Source organism: Panulirus ornatus, chromosome 13 (assembly GCF_036320965.1).
Source record: "Panulirus ornatus isolate Po-2019 chromosome 13, ASM3632096v1, whole genome shotgun sequence".
Taxonomy (NCBI): domain Eukaryota; kingdom Metazoa; phylum Arthropoda; class Malacostraca; order Decapoda; family Palinuridae; genus Panulirus; species Panulirus ornatus.
In genome coordinates, this window is record NC_092236.1 from 54,763,060 (window position 1) to 54,768,525 (window position 5,466).

The window sequence follows — 5,466 nt, forward strand, 5'->3', positions numbered from 1 at the left end:
ACAATAAAAGATACTATGGTCTTTACCAGCTCACACTCGCTTTCAATGAGGCAGTCGATCATAATCATGGCATTCACATTAACGCTAAAACAACTGAAACATTTTAATGGGTCAACAAAGCGCTATACATTCCATAATGGAAAAAAGAATGGGAAATGTACATTTGTGTGTGTGTGTGCGTGTGTGTGTGTGTGTGTGTGTGTGTGGGAGCACAACCCCTCATTTGCATTTTAGATTGAGTGTTGTTGCAATTGATTGTTAAAGTGAGAGGGAACGTGTGTGTGTGTGTGTGTGTGTGTGTGTGTGTGTGTGTGTGTGTCCTACGTGTTCATTAGGATACATTTGGGGAGGTGGGGAATTGGGGTATGTGTATGTATCTATGTGCTTCTGTATAGTTATGTATACCTGCTTGTGACCCCATGGTACATGTATGAATATCCACTGTGAATATCGTCTGGAGTATTTTGGACAAATATCTGTAAAAGTTATACCAGGATGTATGAAACCAATATTTACAGTATAACTTGTTTACGTCTTCTGTGTAAATGATTTACAGTGTTCTCCCAGCGCTTCATTACCTTAAAGAAATTTGTCTACCATTTAAAGTTTAATTGGATATATATATGATAAACTCCCATACAGGATTATTATAGTTTATTGGGCTTTTGAATAAATAAATTAAACTGGTGATTTGCACGAATGAGACGACGTAAACAAAAACAAAAAAAGAGTGCGTTTGATTCGTGAGGAAGATTACGAAAATATTACGCATATCAGGAAGAGTGTCAGGAGGTGAAGAGAACAGTGTTAGAAATTTTAACTTTAGGGATGGTTAAGTTAACATTGAAGATAACATGTCTGGCGATGTCTCTCTCTCTCTCTCTCTCTCTCTCTCTCTCTCTCTCTCTCTCTCTCTCTCTCTCTCTCTCTCTCTCTCTCTCACACACACACACAAACACAAACACTGTAAGGTCATCATCTCGCAGCCTTAAAAAAACAAAAAACAAAAACACACAAAAACAAAAACACACAAACACAAATACAGTCCTAACTCAACGCGAATGAACAAAGAAAGTAATCTGGTCGAGAGTGAACAAAGGAATTGTATATAGCGCATGGTCTGAACCCCAGGCACTGAGCACACAGACTGGTAGTGGTAGAACTGGTAGATGGTAGATGTACAGGCACACTGAGCACACAGACTGGTAGTGGTAGAACTGGTAGATGGTAGATGTACAGGCACACTGAGCACACAGACTGGTGATAGTAGAGCTGGTAGATGGTAGATGTACTGAACATACAGCCCTAGGATGCTGTAGATCTGGTAGATGGTAGATGTACTGAACATACTGAACATACAGCCCTAGGATGGAGGTAGAGCTGGTAGATGGTAGATGTACTGAACATACTGAACATACAGCCCTAAGATGGTGGTAGAGCTGGTAGATGGTAGATATACTGAACATACAGCCCTTCCCCTAGGATGGTGGTAGAGCTGGTAGATGGTAGATGTTGAAAGATATACAGAACATACAGCCCTTCCCCAAGGATGAAGGTAGTAGAGGTGGTAGATGGTAGACACATCTACCTAACTGGGTTTTCTACATGGCATGACAGCAGTAACAACTGACAGATGTACTCTGTCTCTCGTGTGGAGTAGACAGTATCGAGCCATGGAGATATGAATCCCTTATTTATTTATCTTTATCTCTAAGTTTACCTTGGTATCTCTCATCGACCTCGGTCAGCTGAGTTATATCTTCCATCTCGCGTCATAATTTTTCCCTCATCCTAATTCAAGACACGTCAGCCATCCTCGTGTAACTTTGAACTGACATAACTCTAATAAAAGATGGTTTTAAGGGCTTTCCCCTCAATACTTTATACAAGGATTTAGAGTTTTACGGTCACGCTTGTTTGTTGTTATCATTATCTTCCTCCTCCCCCTCCTCTCTCTCTCTCTCTCTCTCTCTCTCTCTCTCTCTCTCTCTCTCTCTCTCTCTCTCTCTCCTAAGGAGCTCCTCTTACAAAGGGATACAAAGGGTTACAAGCACAAACAGACCACTTGGTCTTCCTTTTCCGAGGCTGTTTTGTGATAGTGAGAGAGAGAGAGAGAGAGAGAGAGAGAGAGAGAGAGAGAGAGAGAGAGAGAGAGAGAGAGAGAGAGAGAGAGAGAGAGAGAGAGAGATGGATGTCATAGACCAGTGTGATAGGAGTATGAATACGTACATATCAAAGATGGAAAAAAACATTATCATTTTTCATTTGACTAAAGAGGCGTAAATAATGACGGCCGTGGGTCTGAAGCGTCATATGTTTATCATAGTTTTGTTTATTGACGTATCATATTTTCGAATCCTGGTTGCGGCAGTCGGCCCACAGTCAACCGAGCTTTTCATCCATCCTAAGGGTTTGGTCGATAAAAAGGGTACCTGGCTCAGGCTAAGGTATATATATATATATATATATATATATATATATATATATATATATATATATATATATATATGATATATATATATGTAAAGTTAATGGGATGGACGTGGTTAGGGCCTCAGGTACCCGTGCCGTCTTAACTAACATAAAAATATATCTTTCAACCACTCTAATTGGTAAATGATCCCGTACGTTAACAATCCTGGTGAGGGAAAGTATTTCACCTCAGTCGAGGTTAAAAAAGAAACAACAAAAAAAACCTATTGTCTTCCTCTCCTCCTTATTTCATCTTATTCGTCCACCTCACTCACCTGATTTGTCTCTTATTTCTATTTTCATCTGGAGGTTGCAGCCTTCAGTATCACCGCCTACACACACACACACACACACACACACACACACACACACACACACACACCCACACATATATACATACACACAGCCTCAGGCCGTACAGGAGGAGGAGGAGGAGGAAGAGGAGAAGGAGGAGGAGGAGGAGGAGGAGGAGGAGGAGGAGGAAGCGACCTGAGCCATCATAATGCCGTCCACCTGAGGATTGATTTCTGAGGAGCACATGTTGGGTGGGAGGCGACGTCCGACTCTGAACGTGGAAGTTATTGATCTATGAACACTGAAGATGACCCTCACCCATCTGGCCACCTCTCTTCCTGGACGTCTGTGTATATCCTCAGCTCGAAGTGAGGACACGTGGGTATCCTTAAGTCGAAGTGAGGACACGTGGGTTCCTCAGGTCGACGTGAGGAGTGTGGGTAACAGGAGTGAGGAGTGTGGGTGAGCAGGAGTGAGGAGTGTGGGTTCGTCTCATAACCAGGCATGAGGGAGTACTGTGGTGGTGTGGCTGTTTCCTACACCTACTGTGGCTAATCCTGGATTAAGGGCTTCCCTGAGGGATGACCTTATCTGGGTCAGACCAGCTGTTGGGTCAAGACCTAATGTTTCCCCCTGAGAGAGAGAGAGAGAGAGAGAGAGAGAGAGAGAGAGAGAGAGAGAGAGAGAGAGAGAGAGAGAGAGAGAGAGAGAGACAGACAGAGAAAGACAATGACGTCTGATTGCTGACACTCCAAACTCCTTAAGAAATGGTACGTCGATGGAAGCCGATTAAAGCTGACTTGAAGTCGTTCCCCCAAAATGTCTCCTGGCCATGTTTCCAGTCTGCTGGACCTGGCCATCTTCCAGTCTGCTGGAACTGGCCATCTTCCAGTCTGCTGGATCTGTCCATCTTCCAGTCTACTGGATCTGTCCATGTTTACAGCCTGCTGGAACTGGCCATCTTCCAGTCAACTGGATCTGTCCATCTTCCAGTCTGCTGGAACTGGCCATCTTCCAGTCAACTGGATCTGTCCATGTTTCCAGCCTGCTGGAACTGGCCATCTTCCAGTCTACTGGATCTGTCCATGTTCCAGTCTGCTGGACGACGTGGCCATCTTCCAGTCTACTGGATCTGTCCATGTTCCAGTCTGCTTGACCTGGCCATCTTCCAGTCAACTGGATCTGTCCATCTTCCAGTCTGCTGGAACTGGCCATACTCCAGTCTACTGGATCTGTCCATGTTCCAGTCTGCTGGACGACCTGGCCTTGTTTCCAGCCACGAGCCTCGCTGTGGGGGTGGGGTGGGGGGATGCTGAGGACACTGGGGAGAAGCGAAGCTCCACTGAGGAGGGGAGAACACCACTGGAATGAATAGATGCCCACCACTGGAGATGACCTGAAGAAGGAGGTAGTGAAAGATAAAGAGGATGAGGACAGAAGAGGAGAAGAGGAAATGTCTCTCCTGATGGACGAGGGAAAATGAGGTGTGAGACGAAACTAGAGGTTCTCATTATGGGAAGGCGGATGAGAAGGAGGAGGAAGAATAGCAGGAGGAGGAGGAGGAAGAAGAATAGTAGGAGGAGGAGGAGGAGAAGAATAGTAGGAGGAGGAGAAGGAAGAAGAATAGTAGGAGGAGGAGAAGGAAGAAGAAGAAGAATAGTAGGAGGAGGAGGAGGAAGAAGAATAGTGGGAGGAGGAGGAGGAAGAGGAGAAGGAAGAAGAGGAGGAGGAGGAGGAGGAGACAGAATAGGAGGAAGAAGGAAGTATGGTCGGGGGGTAATCAGCGGTGGCAAATGGTGGTAGATCATTGGCTGTTGTCAGTGGTTGAGGGGGTGAGAGGGTGAGGGAGTGAGTGAGTGAGGGGGGGTTAAACACCCCTCCCCTCATACCCTGAGGCCATTCTAAAGGTAACGTGACTCCCTCACTGACCCCCCCCCTTCTCCTCCTCCTCCCTCTCCTCCTCCTCCTCCCCCTCACCCCCCCCCCTCCTCACACACACCCCCCTTTCACCCCCCCCAACAACTTCCAGCGTTTCAATGTCCCCCCCCCCACCCTTCCCTTCCCCAACCCCCCCTTGTGTTCCAGTTGACCTTCTGTACGGCTTCCTGGAAATGACCCCCTCCCACCCTTCCCCCTCTTCTCCCCTCACCTCCCCTTCCTCCTCTCCCCCTCCCCCTCCCTTGGCTACCATCACAGCCATAACCCAAGTCTGAAGTTTTCCAGCCGCCTCTTCTCTCTCTCTCTCTCTCTCTCTCTCTCTCTCTCTCTCTCTCTCTCTCTCTCTCTCTCTCTCTCTAAATCTGCTTTATGTATGTATGAATGTATGTATGTATTTATGTATATATGTATGTGTATGTATGTATGTATGTGTGTATGTATGTATATATGTATGTATGTATGTATGTATCCATCTATCTGTCTATCAATCTATCTATCTATTGATCTATCTATCTATCAATCTATTTATCTATATATATTGACATATCTATTGATCTATCTATCTATCTATCTATCTATCTATCAATCCACCAGAGACTACATCATACATGTGACACCTTAGGCCATCTCTTTGCATGAATATATACCCTCACACACACACACACACACACACACACACACACACACACACACACACACACACACAACCTTTCGTAACCCAGGATGAACAAGCGGTGTAGAACGTAACGTACGTGACTTAAG